A 20,638-nucleotide genomic window follows, 5' to 3' on the forward strand; every position below is an offset into this window, starting at 1 on the left:
CTGAGCCATCTATCGCTGTATACTCACTTCTGAATAATTTTCATTGCTTGGTGAAATTCATGTGCCTTTTCTCACAAGCAGCAAGCCTGCCACTGGCAACTTCGTCACTTCATGCTATCAACACTCCACTTTTGCTTTACTTACAACCTTTCTATTTCGTATTGCCTTATCACTTTCACTTCTAGAGAAATAGTAAAAAATTATAGGTTTACCCTTAAGAAGATAAAAAATAGTACTTTTGCTGATGCCATATTCAGTGCACACAACATTTCTCGGGACACTGCTCTCCACTTTCTTAATTATTTCAACTTCTCAAATGTCATCACTAACCTCCTTCTTTTACGTTTCCCACCTGTTGATGCTTTCACTCACACAATGCATGCATTTGGAGCTACAATGTATGCATTTGGTGCATGGATGTTCCTTGATTGTTCAGATATGTCCAAAAAAGTCATGGAGTGAACACTCCAGCCTCATGACAAATCAAAACAATGGTAACAATGCAACCCGTTCTCGCAAATTTAATAAGTCAATATTGACTTATTAAATATGTGCATAGGTGACATACTTAACATAATAGATACCCTTAAAAAGATTCATAGAAAACACCAACCTTACCTAACCTACTTAGTATGTTAAGATAAGCATCTTATTGCTTCGTAATTACAATTATTACCTAACCTATAATAGGTATAGGTTAAGTAATAATTGTAATTACGAAGCAATAAGATGCTTATCTTAAGATACTAACAAGGTTAGGTAAGGTCGGTGTTTTCTATGAATCTTTTTAAGGGTATCTATTATGTTTAGTATATCACCTATGCACGTAGTTAATAAGTCAATATTGACTTTACGAATTTGCGAGAACGGGTTGAACAATGAGCCGTGAATCTGTGACGTCACAGGGTAGAAGGCACTAGAATTGTGGCGCCCGACATGGTTAGTGGGCAAACTAGGCCATCTCCCACCTACTCAGCACCCCAGGCCGGCGCGAGGCCTAGTGGACCGCTTCCTCGCTCTCCAAACTTAGTTTGTGAAGTGTGAAACCCCAACCCCGATCATGAAACTAGAACTTTCGGATAACTTAAGTTTGCAAATCAAATGGTTGTCTTTAGTTAAATGTGTGGAACATCACTAATGTAAAAAATATGGGGCTCATTTATGGTGACGTATATTATATTCTTAGATCAACCAAACGGTGTTCTTGCTGTTATTACACTATACAGAGGAACCTCGGTTGATGACTGCCCTACAGTACAAGTTTTTTGGTATATGACGTCATATTCATCGTAAAATTTGAATTGGTGTACGACAGTTTACTTGGAAGATGACGTCTTTACGAACTCATATGGGTTGAACGAGTATGTGGTGTTGGGGGTGTAGGGTGAGGCACACTCAGTTTGTTTACAAATCTATCCCACGTAGTGATGACGGCGGCCGCGATTGAATTCTTTGTAAAGAATTTAATTGTTTGCCTGTTTTTTGCTTTTTTTTAACATAAAAGTTCTTGTTATATATCATGCCGTGGGTCCCAAGAAAGTTGGTAGTAAAGTTTAACCTAAGAAAATAATTTTGAGGATGACAATAGAGGAAAAACAAGAGATCATTCATAGAGAAACAATGTGATGTCTCACTACAGACAAGTGTTAAAATGTAGGGAAAAACAAGTGTCTATAGACAGATTCTTAGTAAGACAAGCAAGCAGTGAGCCACAACCAGGTTCTAGTGGTATGCCTGCAAAACGTGGGAAAGAAAGTACCTCAGGAATGTCATCACTGCTGTTATAATGAAAGGAGACTTTTTCCAAACACTAACACCTATCCTCCTCCTCCTCCTCACCATCTTCCATACGCCAACAAGAGTCCTCATTCAAGGTAAGATATACATAATATATTGTAGCTAGTAAAAAACCAGCGTTGAATGTAATGAAATGCCATTTTTTGGGTGAGACCCGGAGGCTCCCCAGAGCTTTCCAGGCTGATATTGCTAATGTCAGACTTTGGCATTAGTCATGTGTATGGAGTACTTTGGGCCTACTGGGGATCATGAGCCAGAACCTGGGCCCCCTCAGAGAGGCGCGAGGAGCAATGGCCTATAGAAACCCTGTGTAATTACCTAAGTGTAGCTACAGGATGAGACCTACGCTTGTGGTGTTCCGTCTTCCCAGCACTCTGTCATATAACGCTTTGAAACTACTGTCGGTCTTGGCCTCCCCCACCTTCTCACCTAACTTGTTCCAACCGTCTAGCACTCTGTTTGCGAAAGTGAATTTTCTTATATTTCTTCGGCATCTGTGTTTAGCTAATTTAAATCTGACCTCTTGTTCTTAAAGTTCCAGGTCTCGGGAAATCTTCCCTATCGATTTTATCAATTCCTGTTACTATTTTGTATGTAGTGATCATATCACCTCTTTTTCTTGTCTTCTAGTTTTGACATATTTAATGCCTCTAACCTCTCCTCGTAGCTCTTGCCCTTTAGTTCTGAGAGCCACTTAATAGCGTGTCTTTGCACCTTTTCCAGTTTGTTGATGTGCTTCTTAAGATATGGGCACCACACAACCTCTGCATATTCTAGCTTTGGCCTAACAAAAGTCGTGAACAATTTCTTTAGTATATTGCCATCCATGTATTTAAAAGCAATTCTGAAGTTAGAAAGCGTGGCATAGGCTCCTCGCACAATATTCTTTATGTGGTCCTCAGGTGATAGTTTTCTGTCTAGAACCACCCCTAGATCTCTTTCTTTATCAGAATTCTTTAAAGATTTCTCACCTAATTTATAGGTTGTGTGGGGTCTATGTCCTCCAATTCCACATTCCATAACATGGCATTTATTCACATTAAATTCCATTTGCCAAGTGTTGCTCCATATACTTATTTTGTCCAGGTCTTCTTGAAGGCATGACAATCATCTAGGTTTCTATCTTCCCTATTATCTTAGCATCACCAGCAAACATGTTCATATAATTCTGAATTCCCACTGGTAGATCGTTTATGTAGACAATGAACATGACCGGTGCAAGAACTGAACCCTGTGGTACTCCATGACATTCCTCCAATCCGATGCCTTGCCTCTGATTACGGCCCTCATTTTTCTGTCGGGAAATTATTCATCCATGTTAGAAGCTTACCTGTCACCCCTTCAATATGTTCCAGTTTCCAGAACAACCTCTTATGTGGAACTCTGTCAAAAGCCCTTTTTAGGTCCAGATAGATGCAGTCAACCTAACCATCTCAGGAAGGCTGAGGCCAGCTAGCAGGGGGGCAAGAGGACTACTCTTCCCTGGTAAGTCTCAAAGCGTGTCAGGACCTGGAGCAACAGCTGAACCAGGGGAAAGAGGTACAGGAACCCCCACCTCGACCAGTCCTGTTGAAAGGCATCGACCGTGACGGCCTCGCAGTTATGGAAGGGCGTCACATATATTGGAAGGCCCCACAACCATGCCAACGCAAAATGGTCCACCTCCGGGCGCCTGAACGTCTGGCAGAGCCAACTAAACGAGTCGGCATCGACCGTCCATTCCGTGGACAGGGAAACGAACCATGACAGGCTGTCCGCCAAGACATTGGACATCCCCCAAACATGAACTGCCAGTGAACCAAACCCTGAGAACTCAGGAAGACGAGTCAGTCGAAGCGACCAGCACCAAAGAGTCAAGGACCACATCGAAACCCCCTCTGTTCAGACAATGAACCACTGGGGAGCAGTCCGAATGAAGCCGGATCGTCGATCAGCAGGCGACCCGAACCCTCCGATGGGAAAATCACACCGCCTCGATCTCCCACACAGTGCTGTGGGCTCGATGGAAGGATAGACCCCCACCACCCCTGGCTGGCCTGGTGAGCACTGGTCAGAAAGCCCCAGCCGAGAGACAATGCGTCTGTGAACACATCATGCGAGGGCTCAGGCAGGCGCCAAGGCACTGAACCCAAAAAAACCTGAAGAGAAAGACGGCGACGTAGCAACCGATGCAAAGCCCCCAGAGGTCAAACCCAGCAATCACGAGAGAGGTGGAAGGGACGTCCTCAAAAGAACCAGAATAGCCGATGGAGCCAAACTCGACCCGGCAGGTAGACCAACATAGCAAAGTTCAGGCTCCCGCACAGACCCTTGAGCAACCACTGGGTGACTCGGGAGACCTCCTGAAAACTGCAAAGGCGGGACCGCAGGCGAAGCAGAAATTCCAGAGGGAGGGACAAGGGAACGGTTCGAGAGTTCCAAACAAGATCCAGCCAAGTTCAAACCTGGGAGGGGACCGGATGGGACTTCCTCCAGTTCACCAAGAACCCGAACCTGGCGAGCTGGGAAGGAACCAAATTATTGGCAAGCAGACAGGCGGACCGGCTGGGAGCCCAGACCAGCCAGTTGTTGAAGTAAGCCAGCACCCGAACACCTAAAAGACGCAGACGAGCTACCATGACCTGTGTCAGGCATGTGAAAACACGAGGTGCCAAGTTCAACCCGAAAGGGAGACAACAAAAGCAGTAACTCTGATGCCTCACAACAAATCCGAGCCAGTCCCTAAACCCCGGATGAATCGAAACGTGCCAATACGCGTCCCAGAGGTCCAGGGATATCAAAGTGCCCAGCTCAAACAGAAGCGGGACCTGGGACAGCGTAGTCGTCTGAAAGGAGGAGCAATGAACCCAAGGGTTTAGACGGGCCAAGTCCAGAATAAACTGCAGGTCCACACAGTCCTGTTTCGGGACTGGGAACAGACGGGAAACCCATCTGAGAGGTGTTGTTGTTTCGACCATGTCCAAGCGAACCCACTCAAAGATGACCCAACTGAGTGCAGGAGAAGAGGCCTGAACCGTCAGCCCCAAGCTCCCTGAAGGAGGCGGGTCCACCCAATTTTTTTTTTTTTTTTTTTTCTTTTTTTGAGATATATACAAGAGTTGTTACATTCTTGTACAGCCACTAATACGCGTAGCGTTTTGGCAGGTCCCTGGAATACGATCCCAGCCGCAAACAGTCGTTTTTTCATCCAAGTACACATTTTACTGTTGCGTTAAACAGAGGCTACAGTTAAGGATTTGCGCCCAGTAAATCCTCCCCGGCCAGGATATGAACCCATGACATAGCGCTCGCGGAACGCCAGGGGAGTGTCTTACCACTACACCACGGAGCAATGCCACCGCAGGCCATCGGAAACGACTCGAAAAACCCTCAAATTGAGAGACCAGGAGTGAGCAAAAAGAGCAAGCCTCCGCCCCCATCGCCCCACCAATGGGACGAACCGCGAAAGGGCCGGTGCCCCTTACAAGAACACGAACTTCGCACAGAGCAAACACTGCGCTGACCAGACGAAGACAGTTCCAAAGGTGGCGCTGACTTCGAAACTAGCACCAGTGGCCTACCCCTACAAGCAGAACACAAAGTCCTGCCCCCCCCCCCTTCCCAGGGCCCTCCGGAGAACCAACAAATCGGACATGGGACGACGGCTAGCCGATGCTGCCTGCAGATACTGTCCCACTGCAGAAGCAGCAAAAAGCAAAGGATAGAAGGGCGAAGACACTCTAAGAGCCAAGGCCCAGGCAGATTCCAGGGAGGAAGCAAGCACCACCTGTAGACACGCGAGTCGGGAGGCATAAAACAGTGACACCGCATCCTGCAGGATTGGCGCAAACAGCTTGAGGCAGACAACGAGCGAGCCGCCAAGCCCAAGGCATCAGACTCAGGTATGGCCCCAAGTGCCTCTACATCCTCAAGCCAGTCACCAAACAACTCCAGGAGGGAAAAGAAAAGCAAGGCTGAAGCCAGGAGGCCACGAGCACGCAAGTCCTCAGCAACCTGCGCAGCCGAAAGGGAGGGAACCTGCACATGAAGCTGCACAGTGCCAACATCCTGTGGAAGGGCAGGGGCAAACAAGCACTCATTGAGGTGCTCAAACTCACCTTCTTTCCACCCCACCCTCCCCCAGGAAAACCTGGACCACCATCAACACTTCATGCCACACAAGCATACAGGAAAGACAGAAGGTATGCCAAGCCTCCAAACCAAAAACAGCACAGTCCGCCAGCCAAGACAACTCTGGAACCTCATACCGGATCCAGTAGGGAAATGGACCCAAACCTGAACGAAGACAGGTTCATATTAGTGGCATAATCCGGGTCGCACAGGAGGTAAGCTGCAAAGGCGTCCCGCACCACATGAGGCTGGATGCAGAAAGCTGAAAACCTCCAGAAAGACGGGACTGAAGCACCCGAAGAGAAACGGAACTGAACCCGGGGAGAGGCAGACACCAAATCCAATTCGTACACAGGGGGGGGGGGTAAAGAAAACCCCACTCCTCGTAACAGTAAGCCCCGCTCAGAGGGTAGAAAAACCCAGGCTGGTCCAACAGAGCCCAAGGCCACCAAGTCAGTCCCTCCTCGGGATCCTTCACATCAGGACCCCGGGGCCGAGTCATCTCCCAAATCCCCGGCCTCAGAAAAAAGGCCAATGCAGCTGTAAAAGCCAGACGGAGAGGGGCCCACTGGTCAGACCCAGACGCTTCGGCAGGGAGAACCGACTCGAATGCCTCTGTTGCCACACCAGAAGGGGCATTTCCCCCGAGACTGCCAAAGACTCAAGACCATCTAAACCTCTGCCCCGACTCCAAAACCCTCAGACGTTTTGGAGCCAGAAGCAGGGGGGAAAGGGGGGGGACCAAATCGAACCACAACAGGGTAAGAATGAGGGGGCGTGGACGGAACCAAGACCGAAGCGACCAACATCTCCATGTCCGGGTCCCAATAAGCAAAATGGGGCAGCCTCGGGGGGCCTGGCACAGCAACAGATCTAGCACGTTGCAACTACCAAAACGTAACATGCACCACTCGCGCTGCCTTTACCCGAATAATGTCATCAGTAGATAGGGTAAACAGTCACCAGCAAGCAACAAAACTCGCAGGACTCTGGGTCGAAAGCGTCACCAACCCAAAAAGCAGTGTGATGGAGGAAAAAACAGTGAGTCACCCTGAGACAAGGGGACAAAGCAACCCTCAAACTCACACAAAGTGAGGGGGGAACTCAGGGGTCTGAATCCATCGAACCCCGCGTGCCCCCGTGGGGTTTTCCACGGCCCTGAGACGGAACTCACGCTCAGGAAAGCCCAGACAGGGTACTGCTAACTGGCGCCCAAGTCTATCAAACAACTTTCTAATAGCTGAACCCCCCCAGGATGTGTACTCTCATGGGGACCTAGCAGGGGGTACCACCCAAAATGTAAGAGCAGTCAGTGTACAGGGGCAATAACCAAGGTAGACAGATCCCCCCCCCTCCACCAGGCAAACAAACAAAAAGAAAACGCCGCAAGAAGACAGCATACCCTAGTGGAACAGAGCCGGCTGCTATGAATGGTGAAAACAAGCTGCACAGTACCCTGCGCTCCTTACCAGTGCAAACCGCCTCCTACCCCTAAGGCAAACTAAGGGAGCCAGAACACCCTAGCACACAAAGGGTGGCCGAAAACCGAGCAGCCAACGGCTAAACAGAGGCAGAACCCAAGGAACTTGTGAAAGGTGGCCTCAAGCCCCAAGGGTAGTACTTACTGGGCACCTAGAGAAGGAAACCCTAGGCGCAGGCATCCCGAGTACTGAAGAAATACTGGCTCATGCACCATCAATAGACAGCCACCACACAAGGCACAGAATTGAAACAAAACTGGAGCCAGAGCGCACAACCTCTGCCAAGCGCATCAGCCTCAGAACTGAGGTATGGATTGCTGGTGCGGGGGTTTGGAGCTTCCCTTTTCCTCTCCCCGGGAGGGAAGAGCTGCACAGACAGCAGCGCTGCGCGGCAACATGTGACGTCATGCTCGTTTGCTCGTTTCTGTTTGGGGAGTTCTGTCCACTAGTTCGGGTTTTTGTAGCAATTTTCACCAGAATAGGGGTTTGTTTTGAGGCGCCTATCTTTCTGGGTGCCTGACCCAGTCGATGGCAGACATAGAATGCTTCCAACCACACTGGGGTTTCTATAGGTCCTTGCTCCTCGCGCCTCTCTGAAGGGGGAGGCCAGGTTTAGGCCAGGTGGTCCCCGATAGGCCCAAAGAACTCCATAAACATGACTGATGCCAAAGACTGACATTAGCAATATCAGCCTGGATAGCTCCGGGGAGCCGAAAGGGCTCCCCCTAGAAAATTACAGTAGTATTATTCAGTACAAAATGTATTTTTAAGTTAATATTTTTGGGGTGTGGAACAGATTAATTCAATTTACATTATTTCTTATGGGAAAATTCGTTTTGGTAGATGATTTTTTGGTTGACGACTGATATCTGAACGTTGTACATACATCATCACAGTCACGATCATCTGTGACACTAGCAACGCAAAATTTTTTGTTACCTATTTTATTCATCATTACTAAGTGGTGCTGTGGCCCCTAGCTGCACAGTGGTGCTGTGAGCTGCTGCTGCATGTACCAGCCTTGGTCGCTCTCTCTCAATACTGTGGCTCTAACAACCAGCACGGATGCTGACGATTTTTTTTTTCAAGATGGCTTGCCATCTGTTTACTGGCATCCTGAGGCACAGAATGTGAGTCCCGAATACTCGCATGAGTTTTTGAATTGCTCCCGATACCTAAAAGCACCATATGGCACTGTGCACCTACAATCGAGTGCCTTAACCCTTTAACTGCGCAACACATCATATGATGTGTTCAGTGACTTGCAGTAACTTGCACTCCACATATGATGTATTGGAGTACTACGCAAGATTTAAACGGCCCGCGGATACACTGGGTTCACCACACCTTCATCAGGGCTCTTGTAAATAGACGCCATTTTTTTTTTTTTTAAATCGTGGGCCAAATTCCCGGGTGTGAGGGGCCTCAGTATTGAGTGAGCTACCAAGCCTGACGCACACAGCATGAGCTCACAGCACTGCTGGTTCAGCTTGTGACCACAGCATCACCTAAAAATGCCATAATAAACATTTGCATGCAGGCGATGAGTCACAATAACGTGGCTGAGTAATCGACTTGAGAATGGTCCAGGACGGACTGAAACGTCGTCCTCCCTTGAACTTCTAGTGTGTGGTCTGGTCAACATACATTTGCATGCTATTATTTAGCGATGATATTATTACAGAAGACCCCTGACTATGATAAAAATGACCAGGATTCTGATAATAGCAGGATTGTTGTGATAATTAGCACTATAGTGGGAGGAATAATCTTGGTGTGGGAGGGAGGTTGCGTTGTCTGCTGACTGTGTGACCACCTTTTACTGTCTGGACTCACTATACCAGCTTAGTTGTTCGCTATGGTAAACAAAACATGCAGATACTTATATATAACGTCTGTATATAAAAGCAAAAACAGTATGGTGGGAGGAGAATGGTGACGAGTTAGGTGAGGGAGGGAGTGGTAGCCAGTGGCGGGCTGCCACGGGCTGCCACTGCCACTCAGCATACCAACTTAGTGGTTCGTTATGGTGAACATGAATGTAGATACTTATATATAACGTGTATATACAGTGTAATAACAGCAAAAGGAGTGTGGGGAAGAAGCCATTTTGGTGATGGGTGTAGCAACATCTGCATGATTTGTCATGTTGGTAGGGGTGGCCACTATGCTCTTTGGGTATTATACCGGCTTAGTTGAGCAGTTATGGTGAACAAAACATGTAGATACTTATATATAGCATCTGTATATAGGGTAATAACACCACAAACAGTATTGTTGGGGGTGAAATTTTAGTGTGTCTGACCTTGAATGTGTGAGGGAGGCAGCCGCTAGCTGACTGTGTGTAGCGATGTCTCTTAGTACCTGAACTAACTACTGTATATCAACTTAGTTGTACTGTTGTGGTGAACAAAACATGCAGATACTTATATATAACATCTGTATATAGTGAATAAAAGCAAAAACAGTATTGTGGGAGGAGAATGTGGGTGAGTCAGGTGAGTTGAGGGAGGGAGGAAGTAGCAGCCAGTGGCCGGCTGCCATTGCCACTGAGCATGCCAACTTAGTGGTTCGTTATGGTGAACACGAATGTAGATACTTATATATAACGTCTGTATATAGTGAATAGAAGCAAAAACAGTATGGTGGGAGGAGAATGTGGGCGAGTGAGGTGTTGAGGGAGTGAGTGGCAGCGAGTGGCTGGCTGGTGTGTGGCGGTCACTCCTCGTTGCTTTTTGACTCATAATACCAACTTAGTGGTTCGTTATGGTGAACAAAACATGCAGATACTTATATATAACCTGTGTATATAGTGTAATAACCAACAAAGTATTTGTTCACTGCTTGATGAACATAATAATTGAATCAACAATATGCACACCATATTTTTAAGTACAGCGATGATTCACTCATTTTATTATAAAAATATATCACACTATTGAATTGGACAGTCTCCGTGGTGTAGTGGTAAGACACTCGCCTGGCATTCCGCGTGCGCTTTGTCATGGGTTCATATCCTGGCTGGGGAGGATTTACTGAGTGCAAATCCTTAATTGTAACCTCTGTTTAACGCAACAGTAAAATGTGTACTTGGCTGTAATAACGATTCTTCGCGGTGGGGATCGTATTCCAGGGACCTGCCCGAAACGCTACGCGTACTAGTGGCTGTACAAGAATGTAACAACTCTTGTATATATCTCAAAATAATAATAATAATAATAATAATACAGCAAAAAAACTACTTAAAATCAGTCAGAGACATTGAAATAATTAGGTAATTATCTCTTTGTGGCAACTCATGCCTGACAGCTGGCGAGCAACAGACCGTCTGGGACGTACGCTGAGTCAGCGCCTGTTTTTTGCCAGACTTCCCCACCCTATAGTGGGCAATGTATGCCACTTACGTTTTATTTTTTATTTTTCACATGATAAGAAAACGCAAATTAACAGGTTTAGAAGATTTTTTTTTATGCGCCTGTGGGTGACAAATGCTAAATAGCCAGGAGCCACACAAGGGTTAACCACTGCACTACGCAACATGTCTTGAGACTCTCAATGGGTGGTGCATAACGTGCCTCAGGGATCTCCTCTTAGGTATACCTTATTATTCAAAACTGGCTTGGTGACGCAGATACGAAATGGATGTCTGTGGGCTCAAGTGATCATCTGCCATTTTGAAAAAAAAATCCCAGTATGCCCAAGGGCCATGGGGAGCTTCAGTTTCAAGGAAGCAACCATGTCTAACGCATCGTCTAGCTCCTGGTCCACGGTCAGCTGCAGTCCAGGAAAACGACTCTCTGAGAACAAAATACATGACATATTGTATGATAATGGAGCAATTGATGATGATGATTTAGACTACAATCCAGAGAAAGACCAAATGCAGAGGTCTGACACAAGTGAGGGGGAGAATGAGGCGTAAGAGGTCGCGAATGTATACAGTACATGCACCTCACCCGGCCTGCCTTGTTGCTCTGGGTCAACACCGCTAGTCACCATCATCATGTGTGTCCTCTGATGCAAGTTTATTTAGTGTTAGTACATGTGATGAATCATTCTAGGGCTTCAGTGACATAGGCTCCGATACAAGCAGTGGTGATAAACCGAGTACAAGCAGTGATGGTGTTACTAGGCGGGGTTTTGCCGCCCCAGCAACACACCGAGGCAAGTGGCAGCGTGTCACACGTCCAGAGGATAATGACGACAGTGTTCCCTCGACATCAGATATTCGTGGTAGGCCTACACTACACAGGAACACACTCGTCTCCTGGCATATATATACGCAGCTCTAGGAGAAGACGACGGAGCTGTGTTTTTGGTGCTCGTGGTGGTGTTGGCGCCAAAACTAAAACCACAGGTGTACTTGTGTGGGAGGATTGAGAGATTTGTCCTACAAATACCAACATTTGATGGTACCGATGTTGGTGTGACACCGTTATTCCCCTATACAGGTGATAATATAGCTGAAATTGACAATTTTATGGTTTATTTTGATCAGGAATTCATGAACCATCTCGTTGCAGAGACGAACAGATATAAGGAAATGTATGTGTTTTTTAGCATTGGGCATGATGATGAAATATTCTGAAAAACACGTGATCCAGGATTATTGGAGCAAAGACAGCCTTGTTTCACCCCCCTCCCCTGTGTTCAACAGGTACATGTCACGTGATAGGTTCCTGCTGCTTCTCTGGTGCCTGCACTTTGAGAACATTGATAATGAAGACAGACACGACAGACTGTAGAAGGTGAGGAAGATGTTTAGCGATATGAGAGGAAAATTTCCGTGACTATTTTATACCAGGACAGAATGTGGTGATCGATGAATTGCTAGTCCTCTTCAAGAGATGACTAGTGTTAAAGCAGTACATTCCATCAAAGTGGCACTGGTTTGGACTCAGTTTTTTGTGCTATGTGACTGCAAAACTGGTATTGTATTGTCATGGACATGATACTGTATTCAGGTACAGACGTTCACATACTAGGTCAAGATCTACATGGGTTCTCTGGCAGTGTCGTGAAAACACTCGTGGAACCATTGCTGAACAAGGGGGCATATCCTGTTCACGGACAAGTACTATACCGGCCCCTTGCTGACCAGATTCCTCCTTGACCACAACACTGGCATATGTGACACTGTCAAGGCCCATAGGAGGGAAATGCCAGTGTTTGGCATTGTTATTGCAGTGGGTGATTGCCAGCTGCGAGTGTGTGACAAAATCTTATCAGTGCGCTGGAGGGACAGACACGAGGTGAATATGTTGACAACTATTCACACCGGTGCCATGTTGGACAGTGGCAAAGTGCATTTTACAACATGGTTCCCAATATATACACCTGATTGTGTCATTGACTACAACATAAACATGTGGCTAGTTGATAAATGTGACATGATGGTTGGTGCCGTCGAGTGCGTGCAAAAATCTGTGAAATGGACAAAGAAATTCTTATTCGACCTCATTGATGTTGCAGTGCTGAACCGTGTCAGCACTGCAACATCATCGTATTTTGATTTTATTTCAACACTAGCTGTACCTGGCCACGTGATGCTGTGGCTCAATAATGCATATGCGTTGCTGAGCCACAGCAACCTTCCCCTATCTCCCAATCCTTCCCACCATTTCCCCCCCCCCTCTCCCATTCCCTTGTCCACCCAACCATTCCTCACTCCCCCGTCCTTCTCGTCCTCCCAACCATTCCCCACTCCCATACCCTCATCCTCCCCACCATTCCCCACTCCCTTGTCCAATACATTTGCAAAGGATCTGATGTTCCCATCACAAAATTGGGAACAATAATTTGATGTTCCCATCACAAAATTGGGAACAATAATTTGATGTTCCCATCACAAAATTGGGAACAATAATTTGATGTTCCCATCACAAAATTGGGAACAATAATTTGATGTTCCCATCACAAAATTGGGAACAATAATTTGATGTTCCCATCACAAAATTGGGAACAATAATTTGATGTTCCCATCACAAAATTGGGAACAATAATTTGATGTTCCCATTACTGAAATATAAGAAAAACGGTTAACAAAACAAAATAAAAACAATGAAAAAATTAAAAAATAAACTATATTCACGAAATCAACAGTATGGTAAACAACACAGTTCAATTCCAATGCAATGTCACACAGAATAATTAAATCAAAATAAATATAAATCAAAATCTATGAAAACTCAATTTGCCAGTGCAATCGGACACATTGAAAAGAATTGCAGCATATTTAGTAAGCGTGTGTTGCTATTACATGCAACAGATGGCGCTGCTTTTCAAAAAAGTGTGTTTTTACCTGTCACAGGTGTGGTATCTATATAGTAGATACCTAAAAACACGAGCGTATTTGAATGGAACGTTGTCAGAATTTCAAAGCAATTGATGAAGAACTTTCGGAGATTACAGCATGTGTTGCTCTTACGTCTAACAAATGGTGCCGTTTAAAAAAAAAAAAAAAAGTTTTTCCTGTTACAGGTGAGGCTTGTATATAGTAGGTATATTAAAACATGCGCCTATTCAAATGCAAAGTTATGTCAAAATTTCAAAGCAATCGGTAAAGAGGTTTTGAAGATTTCCATCGCATGAAAAACATATGAAAAACAAGTTTTTAAAAAAAAAAAAAATTCCATCACAGACGTGACATTTATATAGTATGTACAGTATATAAAAACTTCGCTCGGATGCGAAAGGAATGTTGTGTGAAAATTTCAAAACAATCTGTGAAGAACTTTCGGAGATTAGCGATTTTGAACAAACGGACATTTACATTTTTATTTATATAGATATATATGATCAGGGAAAGGTATTTAACAATATTACAAGTAAAAAAAAAAATTTTGCGAACAATTTTATGCGCACAAGGGGTTTGCCATATTTGGGGGCAGAGCAATGCAGTAGTTAAAGCGCTCTGCGCAGTGCAGTGGTTAAAGGAGCTTCCTTGATTGTGGTGGTCCTTGCCCTTGAGGTAAGCGAGTGGCCTCTATCTCCAATTGCAAATCTACTTCTAGCTTCCATAGCACTGTGTTGCCTACAGCTATCATAGCACTGCTGTTGCTGCTATCATGGCTCCACTGTCACCTCTAGTTCACACGGAACTAGAACAGTGGATATTCAATTTTCTGTTGAACAAAACACAGAGTGACAGTCAACCAAATAAAATAGTCCAAGTGCAGTTAAAAGCTCTGTCCTTCAGGGTACAGTCCTTACACCACTGCTTTTCCTTATTCTCATACATTATCGAATATAGACAAAACTACAAGTTACAGCTTCGTATCATCCTTTGCAGATGACACAAAAAACCAGCGTTGAATGTAATGAAGCACCATTTTCTTGGCGAGTCCCGGAGGCTCCCCGGAGCTTACTAGGCTGATATGCTAATGTCAGACTTTGGCATCAGTCATATGTGTGGAGTCATATTGTAAGCCTACCGGGGACCATGAGCCAGAACCTGGCCCCCTCTAGAGAGGCAAGGGGAGCAATGGCCTATAGAACTCCGTGTGATTGGAAGCATTTTATGTCTGCCATCGACCGGGTTAGGCACCCAGAAAGGTAGGCGTCCCAAAACAAACCCCTATTCTGGTGAAAATTGCAACCAAAGACCGAACGAGTAGATAGAACTTCCCAAACGAAAACGAGCAACTTGTATGACGTCACCTGTCATCGCGCCCTCCCCCCCTTTCCTGGGAGGGGGAAGGGGAAGGGGGAGCCCCAGACCCACCACACCGGCGATGCACACCCCAGTTCTGAGGCTGGATGTCAAAACACACGAAAAACTGCCAACTGGAGGGAGGGAGGGATGCTGGGGAGCCTCCAGAACTCACCCAGAAAGTGGCATTTCATTACATTCAACGCTGGTTTTTTTGGGGGAGCCCCTATGGCTCCCCAGAGCTAACTACCCACAGAGGAAGAGAATAGGGACTTACCCGGGAGGCAGTTGCTGCTCACTCCTCAACCCTAAGTTGAGACAACTGACTGCATCCACCGACCCAAAGCGACACAAGCCCGACTGGGCCCAGAAACGTTTACAAGGTAACGAGCAGCCAGGACCCTGTTCAACCGCCAAAATCCCCGCACCCGAATGTCAGCCCAGGACATATAGCCAAAGACGGCGGCAAGAGCCGCGAACTTGCAGACGTCATGGGCACGGGGATACACCGCAGGCTGGGCTAGCCTTAATTATCATGCGGACGACCTGGGAGACCCGCACCCTTGAACAGGGAAGAAGGGAAACCGGATCAACCCAAAGCGTGTTCACGGATACAGAAGCCGTGGCGCGCAAATAACGGCGGAGAGCCACAACCGGACACAAAACATGATGCACCACCAGCCTAACCAACCAAGCATCAACAACCCAGGGACCCCTCCAGAATAATAATAATAATAATAATAATAATTTTTATTTAGGGGATACCTTGTAAAGCAGCAGTCTCATTCTTCGCCAGAAAAGAAGGCTGCAGACGAACAAAACGATCACCCCAACCGAAAGAGCAGAAACCTCTGCGCCGGAGGAGAGCATGAAGCTCGCCAACCTGACCCCCAGAAGCCAATGCCAACAAGAAAAGAGCCTTCAAAAAACAATCCGGAACTGAAGGGGGTCACAACAAAACGAGGAGAAGAAAGAAAAGAGAGCACTCTGTCCAACGACCAGGACAGCTCAGGTGGTGCATGAGCAGGCCGGAGGTGAAACAATGCCCGAGACAGCTTGCGAAACAGCGCAGACTTGACATCAATACCGAAAGCAAGCTGAAGCGGCTCCGCCAGCGCCGCATGATACAAGGCGACAGTGTTAGGCATAAGGAGACGGTCCTGGAATAACCAAGAGAGAAAGGACAACACCACCCTAACAGAAAGTGAAGCACAACGACGAAGACGCAAGAAGAACCGGAAGGACTGCCAGGAAACTTCATACTGCCTCCGAGATGAAGCCCGCAGGTGGGACACTAATAAGGATGCCATCTGACCATCATAGAGATGATGATAAACTCGAGTCAAAAATACCATACGTGAAGACTTCAGGAGAAGATCGAACCAGCCACGTGACGGACCGGACCGATCTGCTGGAAGAGGCAGAGCCGCGGAAAAACCTCCGGGTTCGGACACCGAGCAAGCAGTGCCTGAAACCACGGCTGGGCCGGCCACCAAGGGGCCAAGATGACAACTCTTCCCTAGTAAGTCTCCAAGTGAGTCAGGACATGGAGCAACAGCTGAACGGGGGGAAAAAGGTACAGGAACCCTCACCTCGACCAGTCCTGCCGGAAGGCATCGACCCCAACGGCCTCGCTGTCGGGAAAGGGCGCCACATACAAAAGAAGGCGCCGCGACCACGCCGACACGAAGAGGTCCACCTTGGGGTGTCCGAATGTCTGGCAAAGCCAACAGAAGGAGTCGGCGTCGACCGTCCATTCCGTGGTGAGGGGAACGAAATGAGACAGGCCGTCGGTCAAGATGTTGGACACTCCCCGTATGTGAACCGCCAGGAAAGCCTGAGAACTCAGCAAACGAGTCACCCGAAATGACCAGCACCAAAGTGCCAAGGACCGCATCGAAACCCCCCCTCCCCCCGCTTCAAACAATGAACCACCGGGGAGCAGTCCGAATGGAGCCGAATCGTCGACCTGCGGGCAACTCCAAGCCTCCAAAGAGCAAACCACACCACCGCGAACTCCCGCACAGTGCTATGGGCTCGACGGAAGGACGGACCCAACTGTCCCTGGCCGGCCTGATGAGCACTGGACACAAAGCCCCAGCCAAGAAACGACGCATCCATGAACACATCGAGTGAGGGCTCGAGTAGGCGCCAAGGCACTGAACCCCGAAAAACCCAAAGAGGAAGCCGACGATGCAGCAACCGACCTAAAGCTCCCGGGGTCCGAACCCAGCGATCGCGAGAGAGGCGGAAGGGACATCCCCGAAGGAACCAGAACAGCCAACGAAGCCAAACCCAACCCGGCGGGTAGACCAGCATCGCGAAGTTCAGGCACAGAACCTCTAGTAACCACCGGGAGCACCCCAGAAACAAGCACAAGCGGGACCACAGTCGCAGAAAAGACTGGAGGAAGAGACATGGAAGTGGTCCGAGAGTCCCACACAAGGCCCAGTCAGGTTCGAACCTGGGAGGGAACCAGATGGGACTTCCTCCAGTTCACCAAGAACCCGAACCCAGCGAGCTGAGAAAAAACCAGATCCCTGGCCAGCAGACAAGCGGACTGGCTGGGAGCCCAAACCACCCAGTCGTCGAGGTAGGCCATCACCCGAACACCTAACAGACGCAGACGGGTCGCCACGACCCGCGTGAGGTGTGTGAAAATGCGAGGTGCCAGGTTCAAACCAAACGGGAGACACCGAAAGTGGTAAGCACGAAGCCTCGCAACAAAACCAAGCCAGTCCCTGAACCCCGGATGAATCGGGACGTGCCAATAAGCGTCCTGGAGGTCCAGGGACACCATCCAAGCGCCTGGCTCCAACAGAAGCCGAACCTGAGACAGCATAATCATCCGAAAAGAGGGGCAATGAACCCAGGGGTTCAGACGGGACAAGTCCAGAATGAACCACAGGTCCGCACAGTCCCATTTCGGGACTGGAAACAGACGGGAAACCCATCTGAATGACGGAGTCGTTTCGACCACACCCAAGGGAACCCACTCCAGGACGACCCGACAGAGCGCAGGGAAAGAAGCCTGCCCCCCCAGCTCCAAACCCCCCCGCAGAAGGAGGGGGCTACCCAACGCCACCGGAGGCCGTGCGAAGCGACCCGAAACGCCCACAAATCTTGGGACCTTGCATGAGTGAAAAGCGCAAGCCTCCCTCCCATCGCCTCGTCAACGGGGCAAACCGCGAAAGGGCAGGCGCCCCTTACGAGACCCAGAACCTCGCACAATTGAACACCGTGCCGACATGATGGAGGCGGGTCCAAAGGAGGAACTGAACCCAAACCAGACACCAGTGGTCTACCACGACGAGAGGAACCCCGAGCCTTGGCACGACCCTTCTGGGAAGGTCCACCACGGAACCCCCGGAGAACCAGCAAGTCTGACATAGGACGGCAAAAAGTTGAAGCAGCCTGAACATACTGCGCAACGGCGGAAGCCTCAAACAAGAGAGGTTAAAAGGGAGAAGACGTCCTAAGAGCCAAGGCCCAAGCCGATTCCATAGAGGAGGCAAGCACTGTCTGCCGACACGCGAGCCGGGAAGCATAAAACTGAGCAACCACATCCCGCAAGATCAGCGCGAAAAGCTTCAGCAAGGCAGCCGACGAGCGAGCCGCCGAAGTTAAGGCGCCAGACCCAGGAACAGCCCCAAGCGCCCCCACATCCGCCATGAGCCAGTCCGAAGATAGCTCCAGGATGGAAAACAAGCGCAAGGCCACAACCAAAAGGCCCCGAGCGCACAAGTCCTCTGCCACCTGCGCCACCGTAAGGATGGGGACCTGCACATGGAGCTGAACGACACCAACATCCCGGGGAAGGGCAGGAGGAAACAAGCACTCATTGAGGTGCTCAAGGTCGCCCCCCCCCCCCCCAAGCATGTGGGAACGGCAGAAGGAGTGCCAAGCCTCCAAAGCAAAGACAGGACAGTCCGCTAGCCAGGAAGACTCCGAAACCTAGTAACGGAGCCAGAAAGGGAACGAAATCCCAAATCGTTCAAGGGATCCATTGCCGAGGCATAATCCAGGTCACGCAGGTAGTTTGCTGCAAGGGCCACCCGCACCGAAGCAGGTTGGATGTGATAAGCCGAAACCTCCGGAAAGACGGAATTGAAGCACCCGGGAGAACACGGAACCGAACCAGGGAAGGGGCAGACACCAAGTCCAACTCGTATGCAGAGGGGGAAAAGAAAACCCCACTCCTTGTAACAGTAAGCCCCCCTCAGAGGGCAGAAAAACCCAGGCGGGGTCCAGCGGAGCCCAAGGCCTCCAAGCCAGCCCCTCCCCAGCCCCAGGGTCCTCCTCCGCAGGACCCGGGGCCGAGTCCTTCCCCGAAGCACCGACCCCACCAAACAAGGCCAGTGCAGCCGTAGAAGCCAGATAGAATGAGGCCCATTGGTCAGACCCCAAGGCTTCGGCCGGGGGAGGAGACTCGAATGCCTCCGTCGCCACACCGGAAGGAGCATCCCCCGAGGCTGCCCAAGTCTCAAGACCAACTAACCCCAGCTCCGGGCCCAAAATCCTCAGATGTTTCGGGGCCGGAAGCAGGGGAGGGGGGACCAGAGCGAACAACAGAAGGGAAAGGACTAGCAGATGCGGACTGAACCAGGGTCGAGGCGACCTCCACCCCCAAGTGCAGGTCCCTATAAGCAAAACGGGGCAGCCACGGGGCATCCGAGTGAGCAACTAACCTAGCGCATTGCAACAAACGAAACCTAGAATGCAACGCCTGTGCAGCCTGTACCCGAAGATGATCATCCACAGATTGGATAAATTGAGTCACCAGCAAGCAGCAGTACTCACAGGACTCAGGGTCGAAAGTGTCACCGACCCAACAGGCTGCGTGACGGAGGCAAAAACAGTGAGGGTCGCCCTGAGACAAGGGAACCGAACAACCCTCAAACTCGCACGAAGCAAGGGGGGCACCTTGGGGTCACATCCATCGGACCCACGCATCCCCTAGGGGATTCCCAGGATCCTGAGCCTTTACTTGAAGAGGACTCGTGCCCAGGTAAACCTAGGCAGGGTACTGCTAACCGGCGCCCAAAAACTACCAACCAAACAGACTATAGCTGAACCCCAGTGATGTGTACACTCACGGGAACCAAGCAGGGGGCACCACCAAGTATCAGGGAGAGGCCAAACACCAGTGGCAAGTAGGGCAGAACCACCCCACCTAGGCAAGAACGAAGAGAAAAACAAAACCCCCGCAAGAGGACAACATACCCCAAGGAACAGAGCCGGCCGCTGTGATAGGTGACAACTAGCTGCGCAGTGCCCTGCACCCCTACCAGTGCAAAAACTGCCTCTTACCCTAAGGTAAACGAGGGAGACGGAACACCCAAGTACCCAAAGGGCGGCCAAAAAACCGAGCAGTGAAACGGACACACAGAGGCAGACCCCGAAGAACTTGTGGAAGGTAACCACCAAGCTCCAAGGGCAGTACTTACAAAGCACCTAGGGAACGGAACCCTAGGTGCATGAAGCCCGAGTACTGAAGAATAACTCCCAGCTCTCGCACCCCTGAGGACAGCAACCACACGCAAGGCACAGCGCCGCAAAAGACCGGAGCCAGAGCACACAATTGAGCCAACAGCATCAG

This window comes from Procambarus clarkii, chromosome 22, assembly GCF_040958095.1.
Source record: "Procambarus clarkii isolate CNS0578487 chromosome 22, FALCON_Pclarkii_2.0, whole genome shotgun sequence".
Taxonomy (NCBI): Eukaryota; Metazoa; Arthropoda; class Malacostraca; order Decapoda; family Cambaridae; genus Procambarus; species Procambarus clarkii.